At 42.7% G+C, this 24,646-nt stretch overlaps 1 protein-coding gene across 6 annotated transcripts in view; it reads right to left on the bottom strand.

Annotated features, from left to right (window-relative positions):
• The window catches only part of LOC126266835 (uncharacterized), a 333,171-nt gene that overhangs the window by 60,157 nt on the left and 248,368 nt on the right, over nucleotides 1–24,646 (bottom strand). Inside the window, exon 1 of one of the 6 annotated variants that reach the window (XM_049971402.1) lies at nucleotides 10,541–10,579. The exons of the other annotated variants lie outside the window; for them this stretch is intronic. The gene's annotated coding sequence lies outside the window, so the exon portion shown is untranslated. Of the gene's footprint in view, nucleotides 1–10,540; nucleotides 10,580–24,646 lie in introns of those variants that run through there. 6 annotated transcript variants of the gene reach the window in all.

Below are 24,646 nucleotides of genomic sequence, written 5' to 3'. Positions count from 1 at the left end.
TAGGTTTACGTAGTTCTAAGTCCTAGGGGACTGATGACCCCAGTTGTTGAGTCCCATAGTGCTCAGAGCTATTTGAACCATTTTTGAACGGGGGTTTCGTTCCAGAAATGACCGTGGCTGGCCTGAAAGCAGAAAGGAAGGCGCTACAGTGATAAAGGGTTCTACAAAATAGCATTGTAAGTAGCCAGACATGAAAATGAGCTACTGCAGTGCTCAACAAACACGGGGGTCGAAACGGAAGGGTAACCAAGGTCACAATATATGAGTAGTAACGTTTACTGTACAAAACAGATATTGCATTCTAAGGATTCGTGGCAATCATTTAACACAAAAATTATCACAAGTGGACAATAGTGTCTGTCCCACCACAAGCAACGTGGTTAGGAACGACGGCTATTCATCTAACTAGTTGATGATCTGACTACAGCTTATTCCTGGCACGAAGAACATTTAGTCACACTAAAATTAAAACTCACAAAGGCCAAAAAGTATGTGCAGTAGGTTGGAAAGAGCAATGGCTGCCCTAACGAGATTGAGACTTCACTGGATATGGAATTGCCGTCATAGGACTGTTACTTAGTTTGGCCGACAGATCTGGAGCGTAGGCGGCAGCGCGACTAAATCACGAGTTGCAGTGGCCTGGGCGGCGGTGGGTGGTTAAGAGAATCGAGACACGAGGAAGGATGCCCTAGGGCACTCTACTAAAGGTGTAAGTAGGCTGTTTAGGTTATGTTGGTAACGCCACGTAGCGCTCTGTATGAAAATCACTGACTGAGCTGTGTGCAGTCTGTGGCTGGTTTGCATTATTGGAATTTGCTATTGTAGTGTTGGGCAGTTGGCTCTGAATAGCGCGTAGCGTTGCGCAGTTGGAGGTGAGCCGCCAGCAATGTTGGATGTGGGGAGTGAGGTGGCGGGGCTTTGAGAGCGGATAATCTGGACGTGTGTCCATCAGAGACAGTAAATTTGTATGACTGGATGGCATGAACTGATATATATATATATATATAATTTTGAACACTATTAAGGTAAATACATTGTTTGTTCTCTATCAAAGTCTTTCATTTGCTAACTATGCCTATCAGTCGTTAGTGCCTTCAGTAGTTAGAATCTTTTATTTAGCTGGCAGTATTGGCGCTCGCTGTATTGCAGTAGTTCGAGTAACGAAGATTTTTGTAAGTGATTCATGAAAGGTATAGCTTATTGTTAGTCAGGGCCATTCTTTTGTAGGGATTATTGGAAGTCAGATTGCGTTGCGCTAGAAATATTGTGTGTCAATTTAGTGATGATCAGAATAAGTAAAGAGAGAAATGTCTGAGTAAACTCAGTTTTGCTCAGCTGTTTGAAAATCAAATAACGTAAGGGGTTTAGCAGCACCATCATTCATAAATTTTTCTAAGGGGACGTTCCAACGGTTTATCTGCTTTGCCCTAACCAGAACGACTATCCCCACAAGTATCTAACTCACACAAAGTCAGATCGAGTCGATGTGTAGACGCACTTTCATCAGCTCAGTTTCCAAAAAACGGGAGACTGCACCGTCGCTACCAGCCCGCTGGCGCCGGCGCCTCCAGACCCCACAGACCAGGGAGGAACCGTGCTGACTGCACCCGCTTGGTACCTGCTGTAAGTGGAGCAGGAAAGCCTAACGAACTAGCAACTTTCAAACGAGCAACGACTACTACTTATTATGGTTTTAATTACTGAATTAGCGATTAATGCCATCAAATCGAAACTTCGCATACAGAAACTTCTGTGTTACTGACAGTTCTCCTTGCTCAATCCAACGAGATTAAATATATAAAATTGACCCAAAAATTCATTGAATCTAAACTAAGTAACGTATCAAAATTTAAAATGGATAGGTACATTCCTTTAAATTTTAAATATTATTATTTAACGGAAAGCTCTGACTATTTGAGGGGCTTCAACACAGCATGAATCTGGATTTCCAAGGAAAATATCCCGTCTGTCTTTGATTCCATTCCATGATTTCAGTCTCTGAGTCGTCATTCTTCTGACTGGTTTCAGAGCAGCACTTACAACCTACGTCCCCAGCTATTTGCTGGATGTGTCCCAATCTACCTCTACAGATTTTTTTACCCTCTACAGCTTCCTCTAGTATCATGGAAGATCTTCCTTGATGTCTTAATAGATGTCCTATCATTCTGTTCCTTCTTCTTCTCAATGTTTTCCACGTATTACTTTCCTCGCCGATTCTGCGGAGAACCTCCTCATTCCCTGCCTTATCAGTCCACCAGGACTGAATTCTTTAAGCCTGAATAATGTAACACGTAGGTCTCCTCGAATCACTTAATCGCCACGTCGTTGTTTGGCATCTGTGATGGGTCGTGTAGACTGGCCGCTGCACGATTTATCTGAAGTGCCCTTTCTCCGTTTCCAAACCTCTTTACCCAGCGTAGCACGTTACAGTGTTCCCATACGGTTTCTTCGTGGCCGAGGTTAAAACAACTTTAAAATCATGGGTCAAGAAGCAAAACATTATTTTTTCCGAAATTGTTTTCATGACTTGGTTAACGATGGCGCAAATGCGTAGAAATGCATGGTGCCTATGTTGAACGGTAGTGTTGTGTAGAGGACAGTTCAGACTATGATCAGCACTAATTGCGCTTTTATATGTTGAATCATTAAATTATTTATAACACAAAAGGCATTCCTTTTTGACGCACCCTCATATCTAATCTGATATGTCTAATTCATTTCAGTCATATGTATCCTTCTCGGTGTTATAATTTGCCGTATCTTTAGTAAGGACTGAAACTGTATTCATAACTTTAATTGCACTATACAGCCTGATTCAGCTGCCCCTACCAATGTCGTTTTACGCAGTCCGCAGTGTTATATCTGGCCTTCAAAAACCACGCGCGGGGTTTTCATATTCTCACTCGCTACGTGCAGACTAGGAAAATTGACATAGTTAAATTTTATACTGGGGTACGTTTTCACTGGAGGCCACGCTTTTCGAATAACTAAAAAAAAAAGATGTGTAAAAGTGATCTCCAAGCGCACCTCCACCACACTCATTCCTCACTAGTCACGATTTCTCGATGTTATTTGAGACACTACCGCCTCTCACTGCACAAAAATTTCCGACTTCACCAGTTATTCCTGATATTCGAAGATTTTTCGTCTCTGTTGTCTGAGCTGTTACGCCACCAGCATAACGGGCCAGCTATTTCGTCATCATATTATTAATTTAAATGTGCCCAAGAGGGGAATGAAAGAAAAACGTCAGCGTAATTAGTTTCAGCGTTAACGTTTACAAAAGTCAATTATATCCAGACTTAGTCCTTAGAAGCACAGTAGTTGCATAGTCAGAAGGGTTGACGCATAAAACGATGTAATTGTTTGTTTGTTATGCAGTCAAAAGTCACAAAACTGTTAAAATTTACACAAACATCAGTTTTCTAATTTGTAACTGCTCGACTAAGCAGGTGGTGTAATAAGGCCACACAAAGACCAAAGGTCGAATGTGGGGAGTAATTCGTGTAGAAGTTAATTCTTGTGCAATGGTAGGAGAGAGTGCTATGAACAACATACTAGAAATCCTGTCCAGTGGGGGCTGTGTGTAAGAATGGGGGTGCTCTTGAAGGTATCTTTCGTACGTTTTTTTCGAAGAACTCGAAAACTATGACCTCTAGCGAAAACGTATCCCAGTACAAAATTTAACCTATATGAAATTTCAAGTCCAAAAACGGATCGCGCTTTTAGGGGTCGTGAGATTGAGTATGAATAAATAAGTAAATTTCCTACAGAACCGTCCTGTTCGTTTTTTCCTATAGGACTAATATGAAAATTTCCCGCGTTGTTTTTGAACACCAGATATAGCACAACAGGATGCATAAAACGACATCGGTAGGGCCTGCTGAATCATTCTATATAGGCATTATAGTCAGGGCATACAAGCACCGCGATCGGATCTACGAGGACAGGGAGCAACTTTCTCATGGACGTCTGCTGCTGCCGGCAGCTCGTGTGCCGTATCACAATCTCGGAGGGCTGAATCTGATCTGATTCGTTCCGTGGCGGGGGGCCAGATGCCTCCAGCCTACGATTCCATCAGGCGACGCAGCTCTAAGGGACGGGGGGATATTCCCCAATGTAATCGCGGAGCGATATATTTCAGATATAACGTCTCAAGCCCGTGGATATTTGCTGTGCAGTGGTTAGAAACAAATTATATTTATGAAAGTCTGATAAAAAACTTTTGTTAACACAACTCAGCATTTTGTGTTTTCTTTTCCCATTCCTTTTTTCTCCAAAGCAGTATTTCATTTTCCGTCTCAAAACATCAGTTCTTTTTTTTCCCACCTACAGGCACTTCGTTGTTTTCTTATCTTCACTCGGAAATCCCGTTTACCTGCATATATGTACAGGGTGTTTGGGGTATAAATGTGGCTATTTCCATTGATGACTGAGGACAGTGTACTGATCAACATTCTATCGGTATTTACTTCATATGCAGAGTAATAATTGTAGCTGTTACGAATGGTATGGACGCGCAGAGTGACCGCGCGGTTAGAGGCGCCATGTCATTGGATTGCGTAGTACCCCGCCGAAGGTTCGGGTCCTCCCTCGGGCATGGGTGTGTGTGTTGTTCTTAGCATAAGTTAAATGAAGTTAGTTTGAGTAGTGTGTAAGTCTAGGGACCGGTGACCTCAGCAGTTTGGTCCCTTAATAATTCAACACATTTGAACATTTTTGAACGAGTGGTATGTTTTTAGGTTAGTTATTACCTCCAAGTGCGCATGGTACAAGCAAACCGTTTATTTTGCACTGGACAGCAGGTCAGGTATTAAAGTGTGGACGCGTCGAATCAAAACGGAGAGAGTGTGCTGCCATGCTTATTCTTGGTGCAGTTACGACCGTGCAGAAAACATCAGGTAGTAAATTGTGACGTGTCTGGGGGAAGGCTGTTAGATGCAGAGAAAAAACAACTAACGCACTTAAGTTGGTATATCTTAAGGTACCAATGATCACAATACCTTTACCTATACTCCCAGCACTCCGTATATTTCAAAAATGAACAGTAGTTATGACAGCGATTTTCTGCGAATTCTGTCGAGTTGTGTGGAAAGCGTGCACAATAGATTTAATCAGTGAACGCGGAAAAAGGCGACAAAGTATGCACGAAATGCAGTCGTTTTGTTCAAAAGGAATTCTAGGGAGAACTGACGCTCAGATGGATGCCGGTTTGGTTGTTGTCTGTAAGGTCTTAGGCAGAGCTTCGCACTGTCGTTTAATGGACAAACTACGAGCTTACTGAGTGTCGGGCCGTCAGTGAATTCAGGCCTTCCTTGCTGACAGAACTCAACACGTCACTTTTAACAGAACAAAATCGACAAATGTTAAATCAATTTCGGATGCTCATCAAGGAATTATTATAGGGCCGCTGTTTCTTACAATATGCATGCATACTGTAGAGGATAACTTCGGCAGATCCATGAGGCTTTTAGCGAACGATGCTGTTGTCTATACGACTGCAGCAACACCAGAAGACCCAGTTGCAGGAAGGTCTGCAGGGGATCGATAACTGACGCAGGAACTGTTAGTTGACCTGGGACTTAAACAACTGTAACGCACTGCCCATAAAGAGACGCTGAACTATTGCCGACAAATCATTGCAAACAGTAACCACTGCAAAATACCTAGGAGCAACCGTAAGGGGTTACCTAAAGTGGAATAACCACTTAAAAACAAGCAGTAGGAAAAGGAGATGCTAGATTGATACTGATTGAAAGACTCTCAAGGAAATTTATTTCACTCATGAAAGAAATAGCTTAGAAACCTTATTTGGTCATTTCTTGAGCATTGTTTGTCGGTTATTTCCTAACGTGGTCAAGGTGGAGACAAGCGTTCTATGAAAATGTTAAACGTTACAAATTTTTTATATTAAGTCCTCTAACAGCCCAAATCGCAATGTTTTAACAATCATTGATTACTAGACTGCTCGTTGCTCTGAACTGGTCACACAGCACTGTTACTGGCTGGAACTACGTTACGGGTGCAAGTCTGTTCACTGCTCTGTATCGGGTACATAAAACATGATGTTATTAGGTGGACAATGCTACTGTACAGGGTGTGTGACGTCCTAACGTGTTTGAATAAGAAAGGTATAGCTTACGTAATGTATAATCGATTTGTAATATGCAAAACTTTTCCTTTACTAAGTTTCGTACGCAATCGTGTGTCACATCGATGACAATTTGTCTTCATTCAGTTTTGTGATTAGACACTCCACTCTTTTTATTAATTAATCTGAAGATGGGTGATTGCTCAGCCGAAACTAGTAATCAATGGTTGACAATTCTATGCTGTAATACTATACTATTAAAATGCTGTAGCGTTACAAAACCTTGAACTTCTAACTCTGTTCATCAGCCTGGGACGCTCGCCAGATTGGATTAATAGAAGATTATTATTTGAATAAAAACTTTTTAGTATAATACTCTTTTAAAACGAACTAAAAAGTATAAAATAATTTCTCCTAGCCCCATGCAGATTCCTAACCCTCTACAGATAGCCCTGAAAATTTTTGCTTGTGAATTTTTAATAGCTATGAACATACTTCCAGGATTTAAAAAGAACAACGTGGGGTGCATGTCGCAGATAATAGTGAGGAGATGAACTTTTCGTGCATCAATTATGTATTGGATGCGTCGCATGCTTTTTGTTTTGAATTCTGCAGTTATTTTCATAGCTATTAAAAATTCACAAGCGTAAATTTTCAGGACTATCTTTATATGAGGCCAAGAGGAATTATTTCATACTTTTTAGTTTGTTTTAAAACCGTGTCATATAAGTAAATTATTTAAATAATTGTTTACTGCTTTTTAGTCGCGTGTGCGTCCAATTTTTCATCGATTTCGAACATTTCGAGAAGAGCGCGCACGGAGGCTTTCAGACAGTCGTTCTTCCCGCGAACCATACGCGACTGGAACAGAAAAGGGAGGTAATGACAGTGGCACGTAAAGTGCCCTCCGCCACACGCCATTGGGTGGCTTGCGGAGTATGAACGTAGATGAACGTCGATGTAGATTACAACAGAGTGGAGTGGTAAAATTCGGGATTATTTCAATTTCTCTTCGTTTTACGATTATCTCACAAAAAGTTGTCGATGATAAACATCAGGCACAATCGAGCTCACACGGGACTTACCAGCAACCATTCTTACCACGAAACAGGAAATTGTGGAAACAGCAGTAATATACGACGGGCCATGCGGTGCACTCAAGATACAAAATCGGGTTAATCTTACACGGTCATCGAGTTCTGAGCCATGTTGGAAGTTTGAAGTCTCTGACTCTGCGAGAAACGACAGTGGTAAACAAAGTACCTTCCACCACACACCGAACAAGCAAGCGAGTTCATATTGCACTGTATTCCAGTTCTGAGCTATGTTGATAGTTACAAGTCTCTAGGGCATCGAGAAGTCAGATTAAAATCAATTGCAAAATTTGTACCGAACAAACAGACATGAAAACGACCTAATAAAAAGTATTAAAAATACGCAAGACCCAAAGAAGACAGCGTATTTCTCGCTTTGTAAAGGCGACTGCGTTACGGAGATGCGCAGCAAACTCCAGTGGCAGGTGCTACAAGAGAGGCGTTGTGCAGCACGGAGAGTTTTATTACTTAAATTTCAAGGGAACGAGTACTGGAACAAGTGGACAACATTATTTCGTCCCTCATTCGTCTCGTAAAACGGTAAAAGTGAGAATATCGGACAAATCGAAGCTAACACGGAGGTTTACCTACAATAATTCTTTCCATGCGCCATTCGGCCATTAAGCAGAGTAGAAAAAGTTTGCAGTACCGGCCCATGCGGGCCACTGTTGTCTGCCAGTTATGCTCAATCTTTCGAGGTGGCCTCTCTGCCGATCTGATTTGTAAATATGTGATCTATTCTTAGAGGCACACAGTTCAAATGGTTCAAATGGCTCTGAGCACTATGGGACTCAACTGCAAGGGTCATCAGTCCCCTAGAACTACTTAAACCTAACTGACCTAAGGACATCACACACATCCATGCCCGAGGCAGGATTCGAACCTGCGACCGTAGCAGTCGCACGGTTCCGGACTGCGCGCCTAGAACCGCGAGACCACCGCGGCCGGCGAGGCACACAGTATGCCAAATTAGTTCAGTTGTACCATAGCTTGTTTCATTTCTTGGATGACTTCAAGAAAGAAAGAAATTACAGCGAATCTCAAAATCATGTGTGGCATTTGGCCCGCTTAGGTCAGTTGTTGTTATACCAGGATTTTTACATTTCTCTGTTCTACAGCAACAGCATGAAATCAACGACTTCACCCAACGATTTATTTTCTACAGATATTGATTATTAACTGATAATTAACTAAACAAACAGTGGTTGTATTATGATTACTGCACAACCTAGGTTTCGGTTTATAAGCCCATTTTGGACTACATTACTTATAACCGGAAACCTAGGTTGTGCAGTAACCATAACAAAATTTGTGAAACAAGGTAAAATAGTGTCTGTTTAGTTAATTTACAGTGTTTCACCAAAACACACAGTTGATTCAATTAATATGATTAGTTAATAACTTCAAAAATCTTTATTACAGCATTGTTATTAAGTACAGTGTGTTAATTGACTTTCAAGTATTTGATTTCAGCCCAGGGAAACTTTTCAAGTTCCACAACAAAGTCCAGGTGCAGTAAGCGTCGGAATAGTTGTATATCACAACGTAGAGAGGCTTCAATAACAATATACGAACTGACGGATTTGTAGTGGGCGGACTCCCGTCCCCACGTGGCGTGTTGGTGGCGGCCTCTGGGATCGCAGCAGCCGAAAGCGGAGCAACACAACTACAGGGCGGACAAATAAAACTGGCCCAGAATATACACTGCCGGACAGGTGAACAACCCAATAGCGGAGGAGGAAACGAAATGTTACTTCACGGGCTGTCATGGTACCTCAGTGATCACAGTACTGAATCAAATTTACAGGGAACTTGAGATAATGAATCCACTTGTCAGTATGGCGTTCCACCTCCTCTGACGCGGGTTCGAACACTGATTCTATTGGGAAAGCCATTGTATCCTCTCTTAGAGCAAGGTGGCCGACAACTATTGCAACTCGATATCGTGCATACAGGCACAGGGGGAGAGCTGAATTCTAAGGTGGTCCCACACGCGATCTATCATAGACAGATCTGGAGACCTTGTTGGCCACGGGAGTACCTCAACATCAGTCAGACAGTTCATAGAGACACATACCGTATGCGGATGAGCATTGTCCTTTCAAAAAATGGCAGTACGATACTTTCGCATAAAACGTAACATGAGGATCCAGCATGTCCGCAACGTGCGGTCGTTCAAATGGTTCAAAAAATGGTTCAAATGGCTCTGAGCACTATGGGACTCAACTGCTGTGGTCATCAGTCCCCTAGAACTTAGAACTACTTAAACCTAACTAACCTAAGGACACCACACACATCCATGCCCGAGGCAGGATTCGAACCTGCGACCGTAGCAGTCGCACGGTTCCGGACTGCGCGCCTAGAACCGCGAGACCACCGCGGCCGGCTCGTTCAAATGGTTCTGAGCACTATGGGACTTAACTGCTGAGGTCATCAGTCCCCTAGAACTTAGAACTACTTAAACATAACTAACCTAAGGACATCACACACACCCATGCCCGAGGCAGGATTCGAACCTGCAGCCGTAGCGGTCGCGCGGTCACTCGGTCCCAGACTGTAGCGCCTAGAACCGCTCGGCCACTCCCGCTGGCCGTACGGTTGTACCGTCACAGTTCACTCCATTACCACCAGACCGTGACCTGAAGTGGCCGCCTACACTACGATGTCAGCAGCAGCAACACTGTTATGACTTTCCAGAGCACTGGAAGAATAGGAGCTCTCGCCAGGCCGCTGTCACACTCGCCAACGATGATCATTCAGCGTACTGCAGAATTGTTATTTTCCTCTGAACACAATGCGATGCCATTCACCAGCAGTCCACGGTTCCCAGTCACCGCAACAGTACAAACGCAACCGTCTGTGTTGCGGTGTTAACAGAAGTGTATGCATGGGCAGCTTCTAGTCTCCAGCTAACTGTGGAGAAAGACACCGAATATTGCAGGGAGTCCATTTCTTCTACTCGATCGTTGGCGCTGCTGTGTAGGGATTACGATGGTGCACAATACGGCGATCTTCCCTTGAGGTGGGCAGACGTGGTCGGCGAGCCTTGTCGTCGAGTATGCCTGTCTTCGCGTTTCCATGAAGTTAAACATCGGAATACAGTCACAGCCGAATTCGGCACAAATCTGGAGACTGCACGGTATTCGACCAGCCGGCCAAATGAAGAGCCACATTGAGGCACCATTCAAACTCTGTCACGTGTTAATAACAGTGTCACACACGAATATGTCGCATCTCCCAGGTACAAACTACCATATGGAAAGTTGGAATTAATTACAACTTAGAAGATTTATTGTGAAAAAAAAGGTGAAAGTGTAATCACTCGTACTCAGGTCCGTAGCCACAGTGTACGTACCGTGAACAGTAACAGCGTCGCGACTGAGGAGACCTGCTCCGTACTCCAGGAGGCTCACCAGACCACTCCCCTTCCGGACTGCGACGACGTGACTTAATCACGTGGGGCCGCATCCTGATTGGCTCCGTCGACTCCAGCGGTATGACTGCTGCCATCTCTTGTGGCGCCACCACTGTGAGCACTTTGAAGTACGCCGCGCACAGCACATCATCCGTGTCTTTCACAGCGATTATTGATCACTGAACATCTGTCTCATAAGCCCTACAAGGCCTGGTAATAACACTAAACATGAACGACAATGATGCACTCTGATGGCTGTTCTGTGTGTCACAGCGAGTAGCAATTCTTAATTACTTACATACCCGCTGAAAGTGTGTAGGTGTACGAAGTTACACTGGCATCCGACGATGCTACACATTTTGTGAAATAGTATATTTCATGCCCTTAACGCAGACTACCCAAATTAAATTATCTGCCCCTGGTGGATATGAAGTAATTTGGTTTGTCTATCTTAAGTTACATAGAATATTTTACGCCATGGTATGGTCAGTGCTTCTCTCCGATACTAGATCCGTATCTTTCCACGGGGGAGGGGGGGGGGGGAGACAGTAGAGGTGTGATATGTTCTAAAACACTCATAAACACTGTTTAACGATGTAATAGTTTCTAGTTTATAATTTCATGGCATTCTTATAATTTATGTCGTCCCTTAGTTGCTTCAATACTATTATCTGTTATTATGTCCGCCCCGATAACTGAGTGGAGCCGACACGGTAACTCAGCGTGTTCGGTCAGAGGATTAGCTGCCCTCTGTAATTAAAAAAAAACTGAGTTAATGGATCAACGTCGGACTGAAACGAGTCTCTTGCGACGTCCGCCACTAGCAGATGCAACGAACGTGATGTCCTACGAGCCGGGTTCGATTCTCGGTTGGGTCGCGGATTTTCTCCGCTCAGGGACTAGGTGTTGTGTTGTCTCCATCATCATTTCATCCCCATCCGGCGCGCAGGTCGCCCAATGTGGCGTCGAATGTAATAAGACCTGCACCAAGGCGGCCGGACCTGTCCCGTCAGGGGCCTCTCGGCCAATGACGCCAATCTATTATTATTAATAATATTATTACCCCCCCATGAACCATGGACCTTGCCGTTGGTGGGGAGGCTTGCGTGCCTCAGCGATACAGATGGCCGTACCGTAGGTGCAACCACAACGGAGGGGTATCTGTTGAGAGGCCAGACAAACGTGTGGTTCCTGAAGAGGGGCAGCAGCCTTTTCAGTAGTTGCAGGGGCAACAGTCTGGATGATTGACTGATCTGGCCTTGCAACATTAACCAAAACGGCCTTGCTGTGCTGGTACTGCGAACGGCTGAAAGCAAGGGGAAACTACAGCCGTAATTTTTCCCGAGGACATGCAGCTTTACTGTATGATTAAATGATGATGGCATCCTCTTGGGTAAAATATTCCGGAGGTAAAATAGTCCCCCATTCGGATCTCCGGGCGGGGACTACTCAGGAGGATGTCGTTATCAGGAGAAAGAAAACTGGCGTTCTACGGATCGGAGCGTGGAATGTCAGATCCCTTAATCGAGCAGGTAGGTTAGAAAATTTAAAAAGGGAAATGAATAGGTTAAAGTTAGATATAGTGGGAATTAGTGAAGTTCGGTGGCAGGAGGAACAAGACTTCTGGTCAGGTGACTACAGGGTTATAAACACAAAATCAAATAGGGGTAATGCAGGAGTAGGTTTAATAATGAATAGGAAAATAGGAATGCGAGTAAGCTACTACAAACAGCATAGTGAACGCATTATTGTAGCCAAGATAGATACGAAGCCCACACCTACTACAGTAGTACAAGTTTATATGCCAACTAGCTCTGCAGATGATGAAGAAATTGAAGAAATGTACGATGAAATAAAAGAAATTATTCAGATAGTGAAGGGAGACGAAAATTTAATAGTAATGGGTGACTGGAATTCGAGTGTAGGAAAAGGGAGAGAAGGAAACATAGTAGGTGAATATGGATTGGGGCTAAGAAATGAAAGAGGAAGCCGCCTAGTATAATTTTGCACGGAGCACAACTTAATCATAGCTAACACTTGGTTTAAGAATCATGAAAGAAGGTTGTATACGTGGAAGAACCCTGGAGATACTAAAAGGTATCAGATAGATTATATAATGGTAAGACAGAGATTTAGGAACCAGGTTTTAAGTTGTAAGACATTTCCAGGGGCAGATGTGGACTCTGACCACAATCTATTGGTTATGACCTGTAGATTAAAACTGAAGAAACTGCAAAAATGTGGGAAATTAAGGAGATGGGACCTGGATAAACTGAAAGAACCAGAGGTTGTACAGAGTTTCAGAGAGAGCATAAGGGAACAATTGACTGGAATAGGGGAAAGAAGTACAGTAGAAGAAGAATGGGTAGCTCTGAGGGATGTAGTAGTGAAGGCAGCAGAGGATAAAGTAGGTACAAAGACGAGGGCTGCTAGAAATCCTTGGGTAACAGAAGAAATATTGAATTTAATTGATGAAAGGAGAAAATATAAAAATGCAGTAAATGAAGCAGGCAAAAAGGAATACAAACGTCTCAAAAATGAGATCGACAGGAAGTGCAAAGTGGCTAAACAGGGATGGCTAGAGGACAAATGTAAGGATGTAGAAGCTTATCTCACTAGGGGTAAGATAGATACTGCCTACAGGAAAATTAAAGAGACCTTTGGAGAGAAGAGTACCACGTGTATGAATATCAAGAGCTCAGATGGCAGCCCAGTTCTAAGCAAAGAAGGGAAGGCAGAAAGGTGGAAGGAGTATATAGAAGGTTTATACAAGGGCGATGTACTTGAGGACAATATTATGGAAATAGAAGAGGATGTAGATGAAGACGAAATGGGAGATACGATACTGCGTGAAGAGTTTGACAGAGCACTGAAAGACCTGAGTCGAAACAAGGCCCCCGGAGTAGACAACATTCCATTAGAACTACTGACGGCCTTGGGAGAGCCAGTCATGACAAAACTCTACCAGCTGGTGAGCAAGATGTATGAGACAGGCGAAATACCCTCAGACTTCAAGAAGAATATAATAATTCCAATCCCAAAGAAAGCAGGTGCTGACAGATGTGAAAATTACCGAACTATCAGTTTAATAAGCCACGGCTGCAAAATACTAACGCGAATTCTTTATAGACGAATGGAAAAACTGGTAGATGCAGACCTCGGGGAGGATCAGTTTGGATTCCGTCGAAATGTTGGAACACGTGAGGCAATACTGACCTTACGACTTATCTTAGAAGAAAGATTAAGAAAAGGCAAACCTACGTTTCTAGCATTTGTAGACTTAGAGAAAGCTTTTGACAATGTTGACTGGAATACTCTTTTTCAAATTCTAAAGGTGGCAGGTGTAAAATACAGGGAGCGAAAGGCTATTTATAATTTGTACAGAAACCAGATGGCAGTAATAAGAGTTGAGGGGCATGAAAGGGAAGCAGTGGTTGGGAAAGGAGTGAGACAGGGTTGTAGCCTCTCCCCGATGTTATTCAATCTGTATATTGAGCAAGCAGTAAAGGAAACAAAAGAAAAATTTGGAGCAGGTATTAAAATTCATGGAGACGAAGTAAAAACTTTGAGGTTCGCCGATGACATTGTAATTCTGTCAGAGACGGCAAAGGACTTGGAAGAGCAGTTGAACGGAATGGACAGTGTCTTGAAAGGAGGATATAAGATGAACATTAACAAAAGCAAAACGAGGATAATGGAATGTAGTCAAATTAAATCGGGTGATGCTGAGGGAATTAGATTAGGAAATGAGACACTTAAAGTAGTAAAGGAGTTTTGCTATTTAGGAAGTAAAATAACTGATGATGGTCGAAGTAGAGAGGATATAAAATGTAGACTGGCAATGGCAAGGAAAGCGTTTCTGAAGAAGAGAAATTTGTTAACATCGAATATAGATTTATGTATCAGGAAGTCGTTTCTGAAAGTATTTGTTTGGAGTGTAGCCATGTCTGGAAGTGAAACATGGACGATAACTAGTTTGGACAAGAAGAGAATAGAAGCTTTCGAAATGTGGTGCTACAGAAGAATACTGAAGATAAGGTGGATAGATCACGTAACTAATGAGGAGGTATTGAATAGGATTGGGGAGAAGAGAAGTTTGTGGCACAACTTGACTAGAAGAAGGGATCGGTTGGTAGGACATGTTTTGAGGCATCAAGGGATCACAAATTTAGCATTGGAGGGCAGCGTGGAGGGTAAAAATCGTAGAGGGAGACCGAGAGATGAGTACACTAAGCAGATTCAGAAGGATGTAGGTTGCAGTAGGTACTGGGAGATGAAGCAGCTTGCACAGGATAGAGTAGCATGGAGAGCTGCATCAAACCAGTCTCAGGACTGATGACAACAACAACAACAACAATATTATTACTATTATCATCATCACCATCTTGGAAACATGATCTGCCTATGTAGATTAATGAAAATCTTTTTGTGTTTATGCCGCGTGCATTTCGCGTCTTCGTATTTGCGAAATATCCTCAGGGGCCTGTAATACAAGTTTGTTGTTTTCATACCATAAATTTGTTTCCCAATAAATTACTATATTACAATTTTTCGTTATTATTTTATAATTAGGTAAGAAAAATTTCATGTGTGTCGACCTGGAATTATGCTTCGTTGTTACGTGCACGCCGGGATGTCCGATTTTCGTCGTTGGCGATCATATTTTGCCTAAACACTTCAGTTTCAAAGTATTTTGTAAGAAATGTGTGTTTGTTGCATATGTTTAGGCTACTGTTTATAGTGTGAACTGTGTGGTTTTCGATCTTTTTTCGTTTCTGTTGTGGTGTCTCATGTAACATGTACGATTTCGCTGTTTCCATGAATGTCTACATGTGTGTGCTGAGATGTTTCCTTTGAATCGTTGTGGGCGATTTTGCTCCGTATTCTTGTAGAGTGCGGGGGTTCGTTCCGTCTTCAGAGAACTCAACGCTAAATGCCCGTATTGCTTCTATTGTCTGACGGTTTAACAACTGCAGATTACAATCACGCAGCCTCCTTCCTATCACGTTTCCTCCTGTTTTACTACCCACTCTCCCACCCCTTTTGAAATAATTCTTTCCTTATCACACACCTTCATCTCGTTTCTACGACTATAAATTTGTAAATGAATCTCCGTTGCCCGTACTTTGTTCTCTGTTCAAAGTGCTTGAAATTATACGTCTCTTTCCACATCGAACTTTTTTCTGGCTTTTGTTTTATCAACCTCAATTATTCGTGTTTGGGTTCTCTTTTAGGAATTACACACAGCTGTACTAAGGTGCTGGAAGACAGAGCCACCTCTTATTCGCAGTGACATAATAGGGTCTGTGGGGCACGGCTTCCAGGATCTAATCTTACCAAGGCTGATATGAGAATACTGCTTGTCTTAGTTTTGAAACTATTTTAAGAAAAACCTTTTAAAGCAATTTAGGAATTTCATTCAGAGAAAGAGGTCAAAATATCTCACACTGGAAGTTATACGTTAAAGACGATATTTTAATTAGGGTAAAATTGAGATAGATGGCCATCATCTTTTCAAATGTCACCATCAAAACCTAACACACAAAAAAACACTGGAAAATTGGGTATACTGCTTTACGTATTCATTAGTTCACGAAGTTAGAATATATTTTAAAGTAACTGCGATTTTTTTCAAAAATTGTGTAACAGTTGGCCATTAGACTTGTCTGTCAGGGTTAGATGACCAGATACATAAAGGGTAGTTGGCCAGATGGCAAAAATTTTAGAAACAAAGAGGAAATCGTATTAAAAGAGTGTCCAATACTCTTAACATGTTTTTATTGAACTACTACACTTATGTTCAGAAAAAAACAGAACACCTCAAATGACTAGAGATAGGGTGAGGAAAGATTCAAAGACTTGTGCATTAGCATATTCTGCAGAAATGATAAACGTTTGAACCATGTTGGCCCGCGGATTCAAGATCAACATTGATATAGCGGCTCAGCACCACCTACCGGTAAAATGTGCCTGCAGCTCTCATTGTCGCTATAAACCGAAGGTAATGGATCTATGTGACCTGAGCAGACGTGCAGGGTGCCTCGCAGATGTATTCACAAACCGTACCATAACTCAGTGTGTTTGAAAGAGGACGCATTATTGGCATGAGAGAATGTGATGCACCCATGCGGGAAACTGCTGCTCGTGTGTGACAAAGTTTTTCCGCAGTCGAAGGGATGTGTAACAGAATGGTTCACGGAAGCCCGTAGAACACGACGAGATGGGTGAGGTGGCACCACCCAGACCACTCCCTGAGAATAGCGACATCTCATACTAATGACATTCCAGTACAGACCTGCGTCCTCCTCGGATCTGTCGCAACAGAGAAACAGTGGAACACATCGTACCCTAGTAGGAATGACAATCTGTCACCGTTTATTACGGCATGGGTTAAGTACTCCTCGTCCAATTCTTCGCATACCTTTGACGAATCTGCAGAAACATGCTAGACAGCAATGGTTTACGGAGAGTACGGAATGGCATCAGATAGTGTTCTCGGACGAATCCAGGTTCTGTTTGTTCGAAAGTGATGGCCGCGTTTTGGTTCGCCGCAGACAGAGGGAGAGTTATCACATTGACTGATTTCGAAACAATATATACAGCGTCAACTCACGGCCTTATGGTGTGGGTTGCTACTGGATACAACCACATATCACAGGTGGTGCGAGTTCAGGGTACTGTGACCCATGTGACCTACGTGAATGAAATCCTGCAACCAGTAGATATACCCTTTCTTCACATCATCCCAGACGCCAATTTTCAGCAAGACAATGCACGACCACATGTTGCTGCACGAACACTAGCTTTTTGGTGTCACAGGATGTCAGCCTTTTGCCCTGTCCTATCAGATCACCAGACTTGTCGCTAATCGAAAATGTGTGGGATATGAGTGCAGCACTGTGACCTTATGCAAGCCACCAGAGATGAACTTTGGAACCACGTGAATGCACCAGGGATGGCTATACCACAGGACGCCATTCGAGACTTATACGCATTGATGCCATCGCGCACGGAACAAGTTATTAGGACACATGGCGGACCCCATGCCTAATAGGTAACAGGACACATGCTGAACCGACGTGACTAAAATGCTAATCATATCTGCCGACCATACTATTGTACACGTCCTGTGAAGATGAACGTTCTATCTCCAGTCGTTCAAGATGCTCTGTTTTTCTGAACATGAGTTTAGCTACAGATAAATTCTGTAGAGAAAATTATCGGCAATCACACCAGTCGTTCCTCTTTGACGAAACCCAAACAGGAACATCGACCCGCTGCACTTTTTGAATCAAAATTGGTTTCTATTTTTCGCTGTAGGGGTTTCCTTTGGATACTGAACTATACAGAACATTTTTTGACTGAATAACTATCTTTTCTTTTACTTTATCAATAGCAGTTTGAAGTTTTCTTCTCTCCGTCTCCCTTTAGTAAAACCGATCTCGGAAATGTAGTTATATGGCTCCTATAAAAAGAATGAATAACCATCAAACCTAAAACATAAACAAAGTTTTACGGCATGGCTGACTGTCTCAAAGATGGTATGGTCATCTGTCCCAATCGGCAGAGAGAGATGGACATAGCGCGACATCAGTGATGGTGGACGAGAACCAAAGAGAAACAACATGAAGGTAAGCAGTTAGACCTATACATCCTTGTAATGTAAGTTTCCGAACTACTCACAGTCTAACTTATGGGAAGATGGTGGAGTATTGACTTGCTACATAGTACTAAGGTGCATTAAAATCCAAAATTCTGAAAATTTTTGTTGTTGTTGAAATAAAGTGTCGAGGAAAGCGTCAACGTGTTTCTCGCGACAAAGACTCACCGTCAACAGACCGGCAGGGCTGTGAAGCGGGTAGTTGGAGAACCACAACCGGACAGCCGTTGGCCATATCCGCTATATGGCTATCTGCACCTCATTCACCCACTATTAATTAACTAAAACTTCGATAAAGATGGAACAACTGACTCTAGTAACTTTCCTTTTCCCTGGCCCGTATAGTGTATCTTCATGAGGTTGGCGTTTTTATTACTGGATTTGGCAATATTAGTGGGAGAGAATAACCAGATGCCTCTCTGCAACGACCCTGTATCACAATAGACTCGCATTCGGGAGGACGACGGTTCAATCCCGTGTCCGGCCATCCTGATTTAGGTTTTCCCTGATTTCCCTAAATCGATCCAGGCATATGCCGGGATGGTTCCTTTGAAAGGGCACGGCCGACTTCCTTCCCCGTACTTCCCTAATCCGATGAGACCGACGACCTCTCTCTCGGATCTCCTCCCTCAAAACAATCCCCAATTCTCTCTTTCTCATTAATTCCAATGCCAACCCTGTATCTACCAAGCCCTCTCGCCCCCTCCCGACCCGCCCCCCTTTGCAAGCAGGCTGTTTAGGTTTTTATGTTGGTAACGCCACGTATCGCTTTGTATGAATATCACTGACTGTGTTGTGTGAAGTCTGTGGCTGGTTGGCATTGTTGGAATATTGCTATTGTAGTGTTGGGCAGTTGGATGAGAACAGCGCGTAGCGTTGTGCAGTTGCAGGTGAGCCGCCAGCAGTGGTGGGTGCGGCGAGAGAGATGCCAGAGTTTTGAGAGGTTACTATAAGCGGACGATCTGGACGTGTGTCCGCCAGAAAAAGGAAATTTGTGAAGATGGATGTCATGAATTGATATATATATATATATATATATATATATATATATATATATATATATATATATATATATATATGATGACTTTTGAACATTTTTAAGGTATATACATTGTTTGTTCTCTATCAAAATCTTTCATTTGCTAACTACGCCTATCAGTAGTTGTGCCTTCAGTAGTTAGAATCTTATTTACCTGGCAATATTGGCGATCGCTGTATTGCAGTAGTTCGAGTAACGAAGATTTTTATGAGGTAAGTGATTCATTAAAGGTATATGTTATTGTTGGTCAGGGCCATTCTTTTGTAGGGATTATTGAAAGTCAGACTGCGTTGCGATAAAATATTGTGTGTCAGTTTAGTGATGCTCAGAATAAGTAAAGATAAAAGTGAATACGTTGAGCTTTGCTCAGCTGTTTGAAACCAAATAACGTAAGAGTTTTTCCAGCACTGTCATTCTTTACATTCAAAGCGGACGTTCCACCGTCATTCCTCTTTCGGGACAGAATTTGTGTACCCATCTGTCTGCCTTTAGTGTTAACCCGTATTAAGGTATGCAAATGTTTTCAAACCGTGTAACTCAAGTGACACGTGGGTAGAAATCATGTATTCAATTACAAGGAGACCAAATAGCAATCGGGTTTTTTAAAAATATTTTATGTTTATGATGCGTCAAGTTCAGAACTTAAGTATCAGTATGTGTAAGCAGTTCGAACAATTCTCAAAAATTATCGAGAAAATCGGCTTTGAAGTTTTCCGAGCGTATTTAATATCCTAAAGTAAGATTACTTTTTCGACAGGCTGTGCGGCCGTGTGGTAGGGGGCACGACAGTCACGCTGGGGGTCCTACGTTAGATTTCCAGCCAACGCAAATCTTTAAACAACAGCACATTATCTACGAGCATTTTTGTGAAGTGTAAAATGCATAAAGATGGAAAAAATCGATAGCAATCCAGACGGGTAATCGATAGTTTGACTCTCGTGTCGGTCATTACTTGTTTCGTTTTTTTTTTCGTTCAGTTCCAGTACCTACTTCGTTTAAATATAAAATTCATCCAATGTATTCGCTAATTAACACATGTAATTATTTTTAAGGAAAAGGCACATCTTACTTCTAATTACGTATCGCATACAAAAACCCACTTCTTATTGCAAATATAAATTCTAAATTACTGATCTTTTATAAAAGATCGTTAAATAAAATGGTTTGAAATTAAAAAAATTATAAATTAAATATTTTCATCTTTATGTATATTGCGCTTCACCAAAATGCTCATGGAACATGCACTTTTGTTTAAAAATGTGTCACAGCTGAGAATTGACTTCAGGCCACCCATCGAACCAAGGACCCCAACGTGGCAGGCAAGCATTCTACCAGGGAGTCGCACGGCCCATAGAAAAAACAACTTTCTTTAGGGTAGAACTGATATGGCTGGTTGATATTTAGTTTCCGAACTTTGCTTATCATAAATACAAAAAAAAAAAAAAATGTAGAAATCCGATTGGCGTGCCGTATCTTTGTTAGTCGGATGTGTAAAATCGTCTGCAAACCACATCCAAGCTGACTGGCACACCGACCCTCGTCGTTAATCCGCCGGGCAGATTCTATCCGGGACGGAATCTGCGTGCTTTCGCGCACGCATCTATCCAGGCGGGTAGCACTCGCGTAATTCTTTGTCTAGACAAAAACAAATTTCAGTTTCGTAATCCTCTGATCAAACGGAACCTTTTGATATATATCGCTGCAAAATGTTTGATTCTTATTTATTCATTTTCAGTGATATTTGTTTTTGTGTGTTTTCAACCCTTCCATCTCCTCGAGACTCGGTTCACTGAGTATTATAAACATGATGTCCATAGGAACAGTACTGGCCGTTTGTCAGGGACTCCGAACGTCTTTCCAATGCACTGAATTATCCTAATAATTGTGCATCAGTGTAGTTTAACATTATATGAAACTTAATCTGATCAAGACAAGTCGTAATAATGACGTAGAGTACGTCTGACGCTATGTGAATGACGTCACAAATCATCAAAGTAAAAGGAGCAGCCTCAGCAGATGGCGGGGAGTTGCAGCAGTTGCGGAGAGTATTATCGCGATGTCGACAGGTGCAGCAAAAGATGCTTGGCAAGTACTGGTGTACATACATTTGAGGATGTCGCTGCAGTGCTTTTGCCTATTGTGAAGGTGGCAACACTGATGCAGCGAGATATCGGATGGATATAATTAAAATGCAGTTACATAGTGAACTCCAATGTGGGCTGTAATTATGCTATAGTATGGCACTGAAACTTGGTACATAATCTAATGCGTTAATGGGGAACTGACTTACCTTGGAAAAAAATTAGTCCCAATTTTGGTCACCAGGTGCAAATCTGGCGCCGAGAATGGAAGAAAGTCGTATAGAAATATTCCCATATATAACTGATTAGGTACAGGACGTGGGCATAAAAGGTCAAACAACTGAGAAAAACTTAATATTATTTTATTAGTGATTGCCGCTTACACAATTTGTTCAATATGATCACCGGAGACGCCAACGAGATTCTACATCCGTAAAACGACCTGGTCGACAGTTGCTATTAGCATTTCCAGTAGAATATGGGCAACAGGTTCCTGTGGCCTTCAGATCAGATAGCGAGCGAACGTGTCCCTGGTAAACTCGTTCTTTTAGATATCCCCAGAACCAAAGGCTATACCGATTCAAATTAGGTGACGTTGCAGGCCGTGCATCTGGAAAACCTCTAGAGATAAGACATTCGTGGAAGCTTGCATTACGCAGATCTTTCACTGAGCGACCAGTAGGTCATGTTGCCTTATCTTGCGTGAAAGCTATGGCTTCCATACTGTTGCACTCTTCCAAATCACATGTTGTACAAGGAGGTCTCATTAACGCGCAGGCATCACATTGACGGGACCTCTGGCTGTATTGTTTTCTCAGAAGAATGGAATCAGAATAAAGGTGCTAGTGAGTCCACACCACACAGTCACATAAGGCTAATGCAATGGCTCTTCGTGCACAACTAGCGGTTTAACAGTATTCCAGATTCGGTATTTCTGTGTATTCACTGGACTCTGTAGTGTAAAATGTCACCCGGCCACGTGCGATGAACTCGATCCGCGCAAAAAAAAAAAAGTCTGGGTCTTGTACTGGTACCAGTGTAATACAGACAGCAAAATTTTCCGTACTGTTGACCATGGGATGGACAATCCTCGAAACACTCCACGAGCACCAGCATTAACGGGGACACGTGCTGCGTGGTCGTTTACAGCAGGGGCCTCCAAACTACGGCCCGCGGGCCGAAACCAGCCCACGAGGGCCGGCAAAGCGGCCCGCGTTAGCTGGCCGGACATCCCCGATATCCGGCCCGCCAGATATTTGAGTTTCGAGGCCTATCGCGACCAATACACCGCGACATTGGCTCTGCTACTCGCTACAAGACTACGTAACTAAACTTATTGTTGCGCCGCTTGAAACAACAATGCGTTGACATACTCGACCTCTGTTACGTCTTGCAGTAATAGTGTTGCTAACAGTGATTTTGAGATTTCGTTAACTTTGCAGGACGCTTTTGTGAAGAATGTGCAGTGAAACGCTTTTTCGTCGGTGACATTCGCCAGACTAAAATACGCCAGAATTTCGGCCAGGTACGTCCACCAACCAAAATTATGTAATTAAATAAAAATCTTAGTTCGTTTCAGTGCTGGCTATTCCCACAACCTTAGATTTTTGCGATTTCATCTTTCCTTTAGTCTTACATTGCGGTGATCATGGAGTGCTAGGGTGCTTTAATCCCACTAGGTAGATCTTGGCCCTTATGACTTCGTGGAGGAGTCAATGTAGCCCGCGGACTAAAAAGTTTGGAGACCCCTGGTTTACAGCAACAGCAACCTCGACAATTACTTACATCGGGACGGGCCGTCTTCCTCTTCCAAGCGCCACACAAAGTTCAACCGTGTCTTCGAATTTCATTATAATCTTCTTTAAACGATTTAATGACAGAGGACCTCTCCTCAGACCTTTCAGTTGGCGATTTCTCTCAATGCAGTACTGTAATTGCTACCGTTCATGTCAAAATGTTTCACTAATAGCGCACTGTCTCTCTATAGTCATACAGTTCACTCACTTTATGACTTGTCAGACGACAGCGTGGATGTCAAAGTCGTGCAAATAGTGTACAGTGCCAGATTTCCACCCGCTGACCAAAACTGAACCTACTTTTATTCCACTGTCGATCGGTTCCGCGTTAACGCTAGAGCACGTTTCGCTGCCGTACGATAAATACAACTCACAATGGAGCCCCATGAGCACCTGCACTTTAATTATAACCATCGGGTATTTCAGTGCATTTAACTTGTGTTGTTGTAATACCGAACAATAAAAAAAATATCAGACCACTCCAAGCAAAACAATTATCAGTGGACCTGCAGTTGTAGTCAACCAACATCCACAGGATTTGGAGATTTTTACATTGTTAGTGCCGATTCGTTTTAATACCATCGTAAAGAAACGTAGGTGGATCTCAAGACAGGGAGATCAGTATTGCAGTTAGGGTTTTGGTTCGTTATTCTCTTTGATTTCACTCTCGTAATGTGTTCATTAAAGGTAACACTAATCTGTATTATAGAAGTCTTTCTTCTCATTCTTTTTATAGGTCGCAGTTTCGTACAGATTATAGTCACTACCGTTTTCCGCATTCTGCTGTGGTAAATACCGCTACCCCGCCGGAAACAGCCTGACCACATTTATTAAGACTCGCAGGTGGGACAGTCGCACGTGCACGAGGCAGAGCCACCCCTTGGGAGGGAGAAGTTAGGGCCCCGCAACAGGTACGCGGCTTGAATTATTAATTGTTAAAGCGGCTGGCTCACCTGCACTCACAATATCGGCGAAGAACTCGGGGACTTACGGCCTCAAATATTAAAGGTTCAAAGTTCAGGCTATTCAGAGAGTGTCGGGCGCGGGAGGCTTGTCGCCACGGTGAGAAATTGTACCTGGCAGCCTCGCAGAATAGAGTTGCACTTGCTGCTAACAGCTGTGGGAACACCTCTGTTTATTTTAATTTGTTTCCAAGAACGGTCCTTTTACCAGAACAATTATTTGACGTAATGGAGCAAACAGGACATTGGTCTGATTTCATTACAGAGTAAAATATAACTGAAGGAGACAAGCAGTCAATAAGCACTAATACAATAAAAGCCACGCAATTTTAACATACAATTATATATATATGCCACATACGCTAGCATACGTTGAACAAAGGCGTTTATTTGGCATTTCATCTGTCTTTGTAAACTTTAAAGACAGATGAAATGCCAAATAAACGCCTTTGTTCAACGTACGCTGCTAGCGTACGTGGCAGTCAAAGTATAGAAACGTGGTCGTGTG

Source organism: Schistocerca gregaria, chromosome 4 (genome assembly GCF_023897955.1).
Source record: "Schistocerca gregaria isolate iqSchGreg1 chromosome 4, iqSchGreg1.2, whole genome shotgun sequence".
In the NCBI taxonomy this organism is placed as follows: Eukaryota; Metazoa; Arthropoda; class Insecta; order Orthoptera; family Acrididae; genus Schistocerca; species Schistocerca gregaria.
Note: the sequence above shows the minus strand (reverse complement) of the source record. Positions and strands in the feature narration are given on the sequence as shown.